A 15,489-nucleotide genomic window follows, 5' to 3' on the forward strand; every position below is an offset into this window, starting at 1 on the left:
GGGATCTACATCATTGCAGATGATGTGCTGATCACGGGTCAGGGGGACACAGATGCTGAAGCAGTACGTGACCATGACGAGAAGTTGAGACAGTTTCTGACTCGTTGCAGGCAGAAAAACATTAAGTTGAACGCAGACAAGTTCAAACTTAAACAGAAGGAGACTACGTACATTGGACATCAGCTGACATGCAACGGTCTGAAAATAGACCCAGAGAAGGTTAGGGCTATAGAAAAAATGCCCAGACCTACAGACGTGAAGGCAGTACAGTGACTGTTAGGTATGGTGAACTACTTAGCAAAGTTTTGCCCACATCTGTCTGACCACTGTGACTTACTGAGACAACTGACACACAAAGACAGTGAGTGGAACTGGACGACTCGACATGACGACGCATTCCAGAGACTGAAAGAGAGTATAGCAGAGGCTCCAGTCCTGAAATACTACTGCCCAGAGGAAGAGCTGACAGTACAATGTGACGCTTCTGACAAAGGGTTAGGTGCAGCACTCATGCAGACGGGTAAGCCTGTGGCTTTTGCGAGTAGAGCACTTACACGTACAGAGCAGGGTTATGCCCAGATCGAAAAGGAGCTTTTGGCTGTAGTTTTCAGCATGGAGAAGTTTCATCAGTACACATATGGTCGTAAAGTGGTGGTACACAGTGATCACAAACCCTTAGAGACCATAGTAAGAAAACCACTGCTGAGCGCACCCAAACGGTTGCAAAGGATGCTTATGCGCATTCAGAAATATGACATAGATGTGGTGTATGTGCCAGGCAAAGACATGTTATTAGCAGACACGTTGAGCAGGGCATATCTTCCAGAGTGCTCACCACAGGGCTCCATAGAGGAGGAAATAGAGAGCATTAACATGGTCACTCATGCACCCATCTCACCTGACAGACTAAGCAGCATAAGGACTGCTACACAAGAGGACAAAGCACTACAGATCCTCATAGATACAATTCACAGAGGTTGGCCGACAGACAAAAGAGACACTGACGGTGACATCAGACCATACTTCTCATTCCAGGATGAACTGAGTAGTCAGGATGGACTTGTGTTTAGAGGTGAACGTGTTGTTGTCCCGACTACCATGAGACAGGAGATCATAACTAGACTACACTCGACACACCTAGGTGTAGAAGGTTGTCTAAGGAGAGCCAGAGAGTGTGTGTATTGGCCAGGCATGAACGAACAAATTAAGACTTATGTGACTAAGTGTGACATCTGCAGGTCAGTTGACTACAGACAGCAGAAAGAGACCTTGGTCCCACATGAGATCCCGACTAGACCATGGGCTAAGGTGGGCTCGGACCTGTTTATGTTTGACAACAAGGACTACCTTATCACAGTGGACTACTATTCAAACTTCTGGGAAATTGACTATCTCCCGGACACTAAGTCCACCACAGTGATTAGAAAGCTGAAGGCTCACTTTGCCAGACAGGGCATCCCAGACATTGTTGTTTCAGATAATGGACCACAGTATACGTCCGGTGAGTTTCTGAGATTTAGTCGACTGTGGGGTTTCCTGCATAAAACATCTTCGCCAGGTTACCCTCAGAGTAACGGGAAGGCTGAATCAGCAGTGAAGACAGCAAAGAGGCTGCTGCTAAAGGCAAAAATGGCGGGGCAAGACCCGTATCTTGCGATTCTGGACCATCGCAACACACCATCACAAGGCCTGGAGACCAGCCCAGCTCAGAGGCTGCTCAGCAGAAGGACACAGACGCTTTTGCCAACCAGGACGAGCCTGCTAAGGCCAAAAGTCATTCTAGCCCGGCGGGAGTTGGAGATGAAACAGAAGCGCCAAAAACTGTGCTATGACCGATCAGCACGAGACATGGACTCTTTGAAGCTAGGGGACAGTGTCAGAGTTCAGCCTTTTGACCGCCATTCCACTTGGAGCAGGGGAGTGGTGATTGGGACTGTTGACCCGAGGTCCTATGAGGTTCAGTTGGACTCTGGAAGTGTCCTGAGGAGGAATCGGAGGCACCTGAGACATGCAGGCGTGATGGATCAAGAAAATGCCATAACAGACACCGGGGCACTGACCAGCTCAGTGACAGCTCCTGCAGACACTCGTGAGCGGCAGATCAAGACTGACGAGGTATCAGGGGGTGTCAGGACAAGGTCAGGCCGCAAAGTGGTTCCACCACTTCGGTACAAGGACTATGTTACATAATGAGGGTTTATTGTTTGAGGGGAAGAGTTGTGTATTCTGTGGATATTGATGTTCACTACAGCTTACAGAAATGTACATGTTTGAACAAGTGGAATGCTTTTGTATTCTTTGAGTGTTTCATATTGTTTGCTCCCTCAGTGAGAAGAAGGACAAATCAAAACAAAAAAAAAAAAAGAGAAGGGATGTAATAATGTGAATTATTGTTTGCAAGATGTTTTGTTCCACAATAGATTGTGTTGCTGCACGGACGTTTTAGAGTGTCACACAAGTAAGGATTGTTAGGCTGTATGTTGCGGTTGTACATGGCGGAGGACCAATCTGAGTCGCATGACTTGTTAATAAAACTTACTACCCCGTTGGGTAGGAAATAGATATTCTGGAGTCTGTCGTGAATGAGACCAGAATATAACAGTGAGGGTGGGCAGGTGCTTCTCCAACAGCATCACCATCAACACAGGAGCACCTCAGGGATGTGTCCTCTCGCCACTGCTCTACTCCCTCTACACTTCAGACTGTGTGGCCACCCATGGCTCCAACACCATTGTGAAGTTTGCTGACGACACAGTGGTGTTGGGTGCCATCTCCAACAACGATGAGGCGGCCTACATGGATGAAGTGAAGAATCTGGCATCGTGGTGCCAGGACAACCACCTCCAGCTGAACGTCAGCAAGACCAAGGAGCTGGTGGTGGACTTCAGAAGGGGTCAGCACAGAGACTACAAGCCCATTATCATCAATGGAGCTCCAGTGGAGAGGGTGCAGTCCTTCAAGTATCTTGGTGTCCACATCTCCTCAGACCTGACATGGGCTGCCCACATTCAGGTCCAGACCAAAAAGGCTAGGCAGCGCCTGTATCACCTACGACAACTGAGGAAGTTCAGGGTCTCTCCAAAGATCCTCAGGATTTTCTATACAGGCGCTGTGGAGAGCATCCTCACACAGAACATGACATCGTGGTTTGGGAACAGCTGTGTGAAGGACCAAAAAGCTCTCCAGAGAGTGATCCGTACAGCAGAACGCTGCTGCAGGATTGCTCTCCCCCCGTTTCAGGACACCTACACCAGGAGATGCCGGACTAGAGCAGCGCAGATACTGAAGGACCCGTCCCATCCTGGCAACAAACTGTTCCAACTTCTGCAATCTGGGAGAAGGTTCCGCATCTTCCGGGCAAGGACAGAGAGACTCAAGAGGAGCTTCTATCCCCAAGCCATCCGTGCCCTAAACACACACACCCGCCCTCTCACATCATCTATAATTGACTGAGGCAGGACTCTTCCAGACACTAAACCAAGGCACAATGTACATTTCAAATTCCTTTAATTTTACATATGTTTATATTGTCTATCCTGTAAAATAGTCAGATATCTATTCATATTAATGTACAGAATTCACCTGCTTGCTGCTACTACTGCACATTCACCCAGTGTATATACTATATATATATATATATATATATATATATATATATATATATATATATATATATATATTTGTTCTTCCTCTACACCCCCCCCCCCCCCCCCATTTTTGCACATGTTGAGGAGCGTGTCAGGCTACATTTCACTGTGTGTTATACTTGTATAACTATGCATGTGACAAATAAAGAACCTTGAACCTTGTTTTGTATCACTAATTGTCCAGTGCGATTACAACATACAATATTATTGTCATTGCTACATTTCTGTAATGCTACCAGAAATTATTTCCACTACTAATTAATTTCTATTCAAGAAAAACTTGTTGAAATTTGTGGCAACAAAATTATAGTGACAGCCTCACTGTCTCCTAAACTTCGCAAACAGTTACTGAAATGTTAAAAAAGCAGAAAGGACCCACGAAGTGGGTCAAGAATGAGGAAATAACCAGACACCGCTCAGTCACACTTTCAAACCGCTTGAATCCCGGTTGCCGTAATGTGGGTGGAGCAGTTCAACAACAAACTGCAGGTTGGTGCCAGAGTCAAAGCTCCGTCCTACAGTCATTATGTTCTTGTACTGATCTGTGTCGTGTCCTTAAACTCGCTCTTCTGCTTTCAAGGTAAGCAGCTTTTATTTAGAATCACTCTCAGTCACATTAGCAGCTGTGTAGATTATAGACTATCACAGCTGATCAACTAGATTTAATCACATGTTGGTAAATTAATTAAATTTACTGTGAACATTTCTTCTTTGCTGTTTGATGTGTCAATGATGACAGCTGTCAGTGAATCACTTTGACACTAAAAGGAGCTGAAAACCTGATGTTTCTCAGGCAAGTTCTGCACTTTTAGGAACCACTTAATTCTCTTTAACACTGAGATTGAATTTTATTTTCAAAAATATTTCCAAAAATATGAATTTCATGTGTGTGTGTTGAGATTTCATGGAGTGATTAACTGTCTGCAGGCTGATTGTGAAGAGGAGACGTGTACTGACTTCAGGCTTCAGACTGTGGGCTCGTTCTCGTCCATCATCTGAGCAGTCATCATGGACTGGTTTCACTCTGTTTCTCTGTGGAATTTTATTCTCAGCTTGGATTTTGTTAAAGGTAAATAAGTATGTTTTTAACAGACTCTACTTTGAGAGCATTTTAAATAACAATAATTAACTGATGAGTAGGTTTAAAACACTGATTCAGTTTTGTGTTGAAATATTTCCAATGGGACTTTTTTAATGCTCACATGTAATTTAGAAACCATTTATTTCTTTAGTTTAAAAAAAAGCATAGCAAGTTTCTTGTGACGACGAGTAGATCCAGTTTCACTTCCTTAAAAAAAAACCTAAGCAAACATGAATGTGTAAAAGGACATATTTAGTACAGTGAACTCCATCAGCATGCACACAGCAGCAGAAGTGAAAATCCTGATCAAACCAGAAACAGTAGTTTCCGTTTTTCATATCCACAGTGAAGAGTTCTGCTTTGTTTCTCCAGCAGCACAATCCTGAAACAGTTTCAGAGTCTCTGTGTTTCCAAACTGAGCAGATAAATGTTTACAGTAACATCTGTGTTATTAGTTGATGTTGAGCTCCATCTGCAGGAGGGACACAGTTAAAATGTCATCAGTGTTTAGTTTCTCTCACATTTATCATGGAGCAGATCTCAGTGGGAGTGGATGTTTGCTGTGGATGTTTACAGGCTGAAATCCTTCTAATGTGACACGTTTTCAGAGCTCACATGTAAATTACAACCATCCAGTTTCTTCTTCATGATTTCAAAACCTCTCAGTGAATCAAGTTTTCTGTGAGCTGTTTAAATTGACTTTAGATTTTGGTGGATGGTCAAACTGTGGCTGCTTAACTGTGCTGACTGCAGAGATACTGAATAAGTCTGATCAACAGATTCATGATCAAAGTCATGGAAACAAAATCATCATCACAGTTATCTTGGTCAGTACTGAGATCATCTTCATTTCACTGACTGTGTAAACAAAGTGGATTTATTCAAGTTTAAGTTTAAAAACTGAACCAGAAACTGATCTCGGAACAATGAAACACAATAATTGTTTTATTTAGTTGATCTTGTTTTAATAAGTAACTAATAATGAACTCTATTAATGGCACAGCCTTAATAAAGGCATCCTGCAGCACAGCTCTCTGATGGTTTCATTATTTCCTTCATGCTGAGGAAAAATCATTGTTTCCATGTTTGTCACAGCAGAACTTCATGAGATTATTATTGTTGATTTTGTAGTTTGTAGATTTGTTTCTGATCTTTTTGAACAAATCAACCAACAAATCAGTGATTTTTCACAGCGTTGTCTCTGATTCACTGTGAAAGGAGTTCTGATGTTGTATAAAGTTGTGAGTGTGTCTGCTCCTCTCTGTCTCCTCAACAGGATCATTTGTAGTGGATGTGACACAGAGCTCCTATCAGGCAGAGGAGAACCACAACATCACACTGGAGTGGACGTTCACCACCAAACCAGACACGTCCATCTCATCACTGAAGATCCTCTGTAGACTGATAGGTGATCAACAACTCTTGACTCTTTATTTTCTTTATGATGGTGTTGAGGTGTCAGAGTTTCAGGATGAAAGGTTTTCAGGACGAGTCCAGAGTGACAAAGACGCCCTCAGAGAAGGACGAATCAGACTCCAGCTGTCCAGACTCAGGACTGAGGACTCGGCTCTGTACCTGTGTGACGTGGACACAGCTTATGGCCGCGGCTCCAACAGCTGCAGACTCACCGTCTCTGGTAAGACAATTTATTAATACACATGTGATCACTGTAAGCTGTTAAAATAGGTTGGATCCTGAGATTTTTGCTTGTAAATCTTACATTTAGTTTTTGAATTTGCAATAACATATCTAACTAAATAAATAAATAACAATAATACAAGCTGTTATCTCTTTAAATAGTTTCAGCCCTCATTACTGTTTACTGGACCTCAATATATTGACAGCCATCAATGCTTTCTAAAGCATTTCATTGAATTATCAGACTAGAACTGTGGTTAATAACATCCATAAACTCTAAGCAGAGTTGGCAAAAGTACAGACGTTCTTTACTTAAGTACAAATACCTAGGTTAAAAAATACATCCCGAAGGACATTTCTACCAGCTATTTTTGTACAAAGGTATTTGATAACTGTGCTGTATTAATATAATAATAAACTAATATAAATACAGAATAATACAAATATTCGAATCTAAATTCTGATACTAATAAATGTTCTCAGTTTGACTCTGTTTGACTCTGTTATGTAGTACAGCTGCAGTTAAAGGAAAATGCTGTGGAGGGTGGAGTACCTAGTTTGTATTGACTTCAAATACAAATAGTCAACACAAATAGTAAAATGAGTACAGTCAGGTGTCACAATGGGATTCAGCAGGTGGGGAAACCCTAAGATTTGATGTCCATGTCTTTATACCAGACAGTATACAGTTGGTATAAAGGTGAAATTCAGTGAATTAATCTAACCATCATCATCTTAAATTTACACTTCTACACTTGATATAAACCAGCACCACAGCTTCTGCGCACCAGTCCAACACTGTTCTTTACAATAAATTTAGGGCAGTACCACAAGCTTATAAACGTATTTATCCCATAGAAAGCACCAAGTATTTTCATGTGATATTTGCATAACACAAGCTAGTTAGCTTAGTTTTTTTTTGGTAGGAATATCCAATATGATTGAAATTATTACATTAAATGTAAGCTTTAAATGTCTAGTTTATCAAACACCACTGAGCAGTCCTTACTACCAAGTCTAACCCTCTTTCTTCCTCTCTTGTCTTGCTTCCTTATCTTTCTCCATCTCTGAGTGAGGTTAGCTCTCTTTCTTTTCTCTTCATGTGAAATACAGCAGCTGGATCTTTAGCTATAACAGACAGTGCCACAAACTGCAAACAGAGTTTTTTTGTTTGTTTGTTTGCTGTTTTTTTACCTGCTACTTAAAAAAAAACAACCAATAACTCCCTTTGTGTTTCCTGGCTAGTGCTAAGTAGGTTTTTGAAGCACCACAAAAACAACTTATGGAAACCTGCACTCCTTCTGACCCACTTTCAACCTAAAGCAATGAGTCTCTTTTTGAAAATTTAAGGAGTAGATAGTGCAAATATTTGTGCTTAAATGTACTGAGTAAAAATAAAAAGTTAGCCGAAAAATAATACTCAAGTAAGCTACAGATACCTGAAAATAATAGTTTAAGGGAAAAGGACCCAAACGCAGGCACTGACATAGATGCGATGAGTGAGCTTTATTTACATGAGGTGATGATACAGACAGAGAAGAGATGGGACGGAAACTAAGAACAAACTTAAACTGGGAAAATCTAATAACTCCATAATAAATCCATAACTCACAGGAAAACATGCAGGGATGACACGCAGACAGACCAGTGATGAGCACAAGAGAACACACCCCACACAGCAGACATGTCTGGCCCATATCTGGCATCAAGCCGGCACTGCTGGCTGACTTCTGGCATGGTGGTGGTATGTTATCCAGATACCCGATTGTGGTTTGGTGTATATGGCCCAGGCCCATAGAAAACAGGTCTGGCCGGGATCCGGTAACCTGGCACTTCTGACTGACTGGTGTCATGGCAGAGTGTATGTCAACCAGATGTGGGCCAGGTCTGGCAATGATGACACTATTTATGTTCCTTTTTTCCTATTTTAGTTAGAAGACCAAAATGCCATGTTGCAATACTATACTGCTATGGTAGCCAACGTTTCAAATGCAGGTTTGACAGGTTTGTGAGTGTACACTTTATCCAAAACCTAGTGAGGGTTTACTCATCTTTGCAAGTGGGTGGCTGTAGCTCAGGCGGTAGCGCAGGTCACCTGTTGATCGGAAGGTTAGTAATTCAATCCCTGGCTCCTCCAGTCTGCATGCCGCGAGTGTAAATGTGTATGAATGTAGTTAAGGAGCGCTCAGTTTATGCGATGGCATGCCATATCTGGCCCGATTATGGTTTGGTTTATGTGTCCAGGCTTATAGAAAACAGGCCTGGCCAGGATATTTATATATCCTGCTATGGTAGCAAACGTTTCAAATGCAGGTTTGACATGTTTGCGAGTAGAGATGGACCAATCCGATATTATGTATCGGTATCGGTCCGATACTGACCTAAATTACTGGTTCGGATATCGGAAAGAAATAAAAAATGTAATCCGATCCATTAAATATCACGAAAGCACCTCACAAAACTTGCGACATGGCGTAACTCAGCTCATAACGTTAGCACGTCGGAGCAGTATGCATCACGTGATAGAGCACGATAGATGGGCCAGCAGAGGACCAGCAGTGTGTCTGCAACTGGCCTTGTGCTGGCCCATGTGTGGGCCACATCTGGCAAACCAGATCTGGGCCACCAAAGGGCCGTCATTCTTTGCAGTATGTGGGCCTTGTGAAAATGACGAAAAACATTTTTTTCTAGCAGAGTGTAAAAATGTTTATTTTTATAGTTTCAAAAGAGTTTGTGAGGCCTGAGTCACTTCTAGTGCATCATGTGGACATTAGATGAACTGCAGTTTGTCCTTCCTCAGTCCAGGCTTCATTTTTCAGTCCTGAAGGTAGCAAAATAATCTCTGCTAACTACAGGGTGGAATTATATTGTGATATTGATTTGTATTTGTATTCTGAGAAGTACATGCATACGAGACATGATCCTCAGAGAAAATCAAATACAAGATTAGAGCAACTTAATTCACTTCCGTATTTTTCATACTGGCATACTTTTTTCCATTTCAGAACCAAAACCTGGGAAGACAAAAACAACACAGCAGCCCAGAAACCTCCAACCACCTCCTGTGAATAAAGGGACCGAAGACACAGGTGAAAAATACTCAAGTGTAACATTTAGGCAGTTGGTTTGTAGCAGCTGTCCATGAGGACCACTACAATTTTTAATCTACTCAGAAATGCAGGCCTACAACTAAAAAAAAATTTTTTTTTAAAGTATATTCAATATAATTTAAAAAATCTAAGCTGAATTAAAGGTCTGAGCAGTGTGTCACATGGTTACTGTTAGTATGAGGTTTAAATGTGAATGAAACAAATAAAGGTGGTGTCACAGAGAGGTGACAGGTGGCAGAAACAGATTTTAGATAATGTAACATCAAACTGTGACAATATGAAAACTGTTCTCTCATCTTAGATCGCTTATGAAAATATATTGTGATGTAAACAACAGGCAATAATATATCCTTGTAACTACAGCCTTAGTTTACAGCACACACAGTTGGGGTTTGATTAAAAATCAGCACAATGTCAAATATAAATAAAGCCCTGTGCCCCCCTTTCTGAATAAAACTGGTTATTTCCTATTTCCACCTCCTGTCTGTGAAATATTATATATATATTAAGCTCTTTTTCAACACTGACACTGAATCACATTCATGCCATTGTGCATTCATGTTGCAATCAATGTTTTATTGTATTTGACAGGTAGACGAGAACTGATCGCTGCTGTGGTTTTCTTTGTCCCGCTGATCCTGGTGTGAGGACGTGGATGTTTGCTTGAAGAGCGTGAAGAGTGAGTAACTCATCAGAGACAGAAAGTTTATGTTCTTGAAAGTTTTATTAATAATGTAAATGTAAATAATCAGAGCACTTTTAACAGATGTTAGTTTACCTTTGTTTTTAGTCACATTTTTCAAGTTTGTTAAACTTGTAATTTTCAGAATAACTCTGTGAATCTTTAAATTGTCTTTCTGTGTTTAAGCAGAGTGACTAATGAAGAAGGTCTCAACGTGTGAAAACCAACAAAAAAATCAAAAACAGAAAGGTCCTTCACTGACGACATACATCAAGCTTTTATTATTTATTCATTTCTTTCTTGAACATTTTTATGTGCATTGTTTCACTTTCCATAAATGACCGCTTGAGATTCACTAACTGAAATCAATGTTTTATTGTTGAATGTATTTTTTGTACTGCAGTGTTTAGTTTAAAACAACTATTATAGTTAATATGTTACAATTAAAGTCTGACATCATGGATGGATAAAAATACACCTGAGGGTGTCGCAGGAGATACTGGAGAGCACAACAAAGAGTCTGTTTGGCAGATTAATAACATCAGGTGTACCATCAAACAGCAATGTTTGTAAGTTATCTCAGGGCAACAGTTCATAATAAGCTAAAACTAAGACATTTAATAAATAAAGCACACATTTCCTATATCATCTGCATTGTTTAAGTGTCAAAAAGAAGGTTTCTGCATATCTACATACTCGGCCAGTAAAAACAAATCCAGGTGTTTGTAAATATGTTCACCTGATAATGTTATATTTTCCATGTTACACTAAATTAAACCAATTAACTGTGTATTTAAAATGGTTTTAATCACTGTTGAATGTATTTAGTTTTACTCAGTTCTTTTGCTTGGATTTGTAAGTCTCCTTTTTTTTTTTCTTGTTTTAAGACCCAGACACTGTGAAAAATGACAATAAAAACAGATTATTTTTTTTTAATGAAGCTGAAATCATTACTCAATGTTGTTTATGTTCAGGCCCTCAGGCAGCACTGTGTTAAACACACACAATCCTGTGGTGGAAATCCAATCAGACCTTTGGATCTGGTGAATCAGCTCCTTTTGAATTCTGCAGTACTTACAGTCAGGTGTACAGTAGCTATGCTGGACTTCCACTTATTTTAACAAACACACGAGATACAGTACAAACAACAATTCAACGCACAGCACAGTCCTGTGCGTCATCACCGGTCTAGTTGATGCTAATATCTCCACACCATTCACAGTCAGTGTGGCAAATGTGATGGCATTTCTACGTATCAGTCTGTGTTTTCAGTGCTCACTGTTCACCTCACAGTGTGCATCAATGAATGTGATCTTACCTGAGAGCCTGTTTTTTGGTTCACTGAGAAATGAAGAGAGAAAAATCATTTAGTTTTGATTTTTATTTTTTTAAAAGTCAGGGATGTCTCTTCAGGAGATCATGCTGCTTGTTACACATCGGCTCTCAGCCTTCACTGCTGTTTTGATGCTTTAGCACGTCTCCTCTGCAGAGGTAAATATATACAGTTACAGGTTGGGCACATACGGATCTTCCCAACCAGAATTCAACCAAATCTAAGCCATTATTTATGTTTATCCCACTGAGCCATGTGCTGCTGATCAGAGGTAAATAAGTTGCAGTGGTGCCCAGCTCTTCCAGCCTCAATTGCCTTTAAGTTGCTTCTGGTGTGGTCAACCCGAGTTTCTAACAAAGATTATCGATACACCATTAGCCTTGTACAGTGCTAAGCACTCCAAGATCCATGCGTGGAGCAATGAGCGGTAGTCTTTCTTGTAGTCAATCCAGGCAGTGCTCAGGTCAGGTTCCTCTGCCTGATCTAAGAGTCCTGTTGTACTGCTCTCTCAACCAGGAGCTGGTGCTTTGACCTGCTGGTGTGCTCATGTATTGATTCATGTGGGTATTCAGCTTGGTAGCTATGATACCTGAAAGGAGCTTCCATATTGTAGAGAGACAGGTAATCATCAATTTGATGATATCCCACCCTTATGGGGATCATTCATCAGCAGCATTGCTCTGCCATTTATATATAAACATATATAAATAAAACCACTTTTTTTTGCATTAGTAATTCCTTTTGTGCATAATTTTATATTATCGTTAATAATAAATTAATTAAAGCAACAAAACAACCCGAAGAGCCGGTTCGGAGTCGAAAGAGCCGGCTCTTTTTAGTGAGCTGAGCCGAAAGAGCTGGTTCTCTAAAAAGAGCCGGAAATCCCATCACTACTGAAGACTGTTATCCGCTTCGCTGTCACCGGCCGTGAGAAAGTCTTTTTTCCCTTAGAAAGTTCAAGACCCGCAGCTCGCGCAATCTGTCTGTCATGCGCATCCCAACGATTTGGCTGGAAACACATATTAACAAATTGATAAGTGATAAACTATGGAATGCCAGGACTGCCATAATGAATTAATTAAATACACCATTAAATAATTAATTAAATGTGGCAATAATTAATTAAAATGTGAAATAAATAGACAATTAGTTAAATGTGTCAAAAACATTTTTTAATTAATTATTTAGATTTAGTGCTCACATGTAAATTATGCGGTGTGAACGTCATAACTTTAGATCAAGGTGACGTAGGATTTTCAGAATAGTGCCTCAGGTCCGTCTGCTAAAAATCTCTGATCTAGAAATGTGTCCCACACTTCAGAAATGTAGAAGTTTGTATGTGATGAGCCTGTTAACATCCACCAGGACACCAGTGAAATACTGAAGGTACAGCTGTGTTTTAGCCACATGTTAAACCAGCAGATGCCTCTGAGCCAGATGTGTGTGTCTGTAATTAAAAGTGTGTATTATATTTTATGTGTGTGTGTGTGTGTGTGTGTATATGTACAGTATGTTAATAATTTACATTTGCAACAGTAGGCACTGTGTGCTGTATCACATTTTTTTTTTTTAAATTTTGTTTTATTGTAAACACGTTTATTGTATTTTTATTCTAATATGCTGGTTTGGTGCTTCCATGGTGTGGTGGATGACGCGATGCTCTGACACTTTTAGAGTTTGGTGAATTTGGCCAAAACCGAGTTGTCACTTTAAGAATAATCAATTTCATGTAATAAAATTACAAGAAGTGTTATTTCCTTGTTTTACGTTTACGTCCTCGTTTGTTGTTTTAGAATAGCTACATTCATCTGTGCTTTTTTAAAAGGCATATTTTTGATTCATAATTAAAAATTGGTCATTCATTCATGTAATCCCACCAATTAATTCCACGTTGTGTTTTTGAGTTATGTAATTAACGCTGAAGTCCGCTGTCTAAATTTCGCATTCTTATTTGACTCATATTTACTTTAACACCTTCTGCTATGTTTTGAAATGAACGACATCCTTAAAAAGAAATATTCAAACTACTTTGGGTGAGTATGATTGTGTAAAAACTAGAATGTTGTTAACACGTAGGGATCACCCCCAAGACCCTTAATGTCTAACCTGCTGATAAAATTGAGGGGCAGGTAGCAGTAATGGGGTGAATGAGGCTACTGCAGCAGCCACACACCCCAGCCTCTAACTAATGCACCTCCCAAGGCGTTCAGGGCCCTGCTTGTGTGGTGATAAGTTGTGAACCTAATGACTAGAGTGTAATTAAAAAAAAGAGGAAGCGTGTGAGACATGTTGACATCCTTGTCTCTACAAACAGTCCTATATGTAAATCTCAGAAGTGGAAAATGACACAAAATACGTGGACTGGACACCATTTAAGAACTTTAAAACATGAGAATCAGAATCAGAAAGACTTTATTTATCCCCAAGGGGCAATTAACATACAACAGGGCAGATAACCTTGAAGATAAGAACAATAAGATCAGAATACACAGAATATACAGTTTTAAAATTACAGTTTAAAATTAAAGTGACTGAAAGGTGAATACATAACTGTAAGTGACTAAGAGTGAATAAATTGTCGGTAGTATAAGAAGAGTGTTGAGTAGTTTTTGTTTCTGGTGTGGGAAATGGTCTTATCTGGGCTTATCTTAAAAAGCAGGGTGGCCTTGGGGACAAAGGTGGCTCTCCTCCTCTCAGTCCTGCAGGAAATGCAGCGGAGGCGTCGCCCAGAGGGCAGCCATTGAAATGCAGGGTGAAGAACGTGAGAGGGGTCGTTGATGATTTTGGCTGCCAGTCTAAGGGCTTGTTGGCTAAAAACCTGTGCCAGAGTTCTGACAGGCAGGCCAATGATATTAGAGCACACTGATGCAGTGTGCTGCAGTCTGTTCCTGTTCTGAAGGCTAAGGGAGTGGAACCAGCAGGTGATGGAGAAGGTCATGATGAAGGCATAGTAAAAAGTCATCATGATGGGTGTGCTGACTCCAAAGGAGTTGAGTTTCCTAAGGAGGTGTAGCTGTTGGTGGCACCTCCTGAGAATCTCCTCTGTGTTGGCAGAGAATTTCAGGAGGTTGTCAAAGATGGTTCCCAGGTATTTGTACTCCTCAACTACCTCCACTGGCTTCCCGTGGACGGTGGTGGTGACTGAAGCAGCCAGATCCCTCTGCCTACTGGAGAAGGTCACCACCATCTCTTACCACCATCTCAAACCTGGTGTAGAAAGCGTTGAGGTCGTCAGGGAGGGAGGAGGGGTTCCTGCTCTCCACCTGGATGGTTCTGGGGGTGATGACCACAGTATTCACAGAGGCCATGGTTTTGAGGAACTGCCAGGCTGAGTGGAGGTCCCCTGTGGTGAATTTTTTTTTCAACTGTGTTTTTCTACTCCAGTTTAGCAGTTTTTATGGCTCTCTTGAGCTCCTGGTTGACCTCCTTTTTGTCCAGAGCAGAGCCGGTAACATGAGAAAAGCACAAGAAAAAAGCTGAAGTCAGAAAAGGTTAAAAGGTGAAATACTCGACCATTTGTAGTCTTAATCATGTTGAAGTGGTCTCTGTAGTGCAATACATAACTATACTACTGCACACTGTGCAACCTAAACTTTACACCTGTTATATTAAAGTTTTCCACACTTCCTAAAAGACACTTCTTGAAGTCTTCTGCCCTTTTGCCTAAACTTTAAACAAAAATACTCTACAAAAAAACAAACAAACAACAACCACACAAACACATTCAAAACTGGTTAAACTCAGAATCACACAGTATCACTCTGACTCTGTTACTTCTGACGTTTAATAACCTGTTTATGCCACTGTTACAGGGCATAAACTCACTTGTCAGTAGTGCACAGATCTTATCTGCAGTCTGGCATTCTGCTCTTATCAAAGCAGCAATAAAGAGTCCATAACATTTCTGAAATTTGCAATATGTGGTTTTGAATTGGGTTGTATGTGTGTGTGTGTGTGTGTGTGTGTGTGTGTGTGTGTGTGTGTGTGTGTGTGTGTGT

Source organism: Simochromis diagramma, unplaced genomic scaffold (assembly GCF_900408965.1).
Source record: "Simochromis diagramma unplaced genomic scaffold, fSimDia1.1 OVJJ01000233.1, whole genome shotgun sequence".
In the NCBI taxonomy this organism is placed as follows: Eukaryota; Metazoa; Chordata; class Actinopteri; order Cichliformes; family Cichlidae; genus Simochromis; species Simochromis diagramma.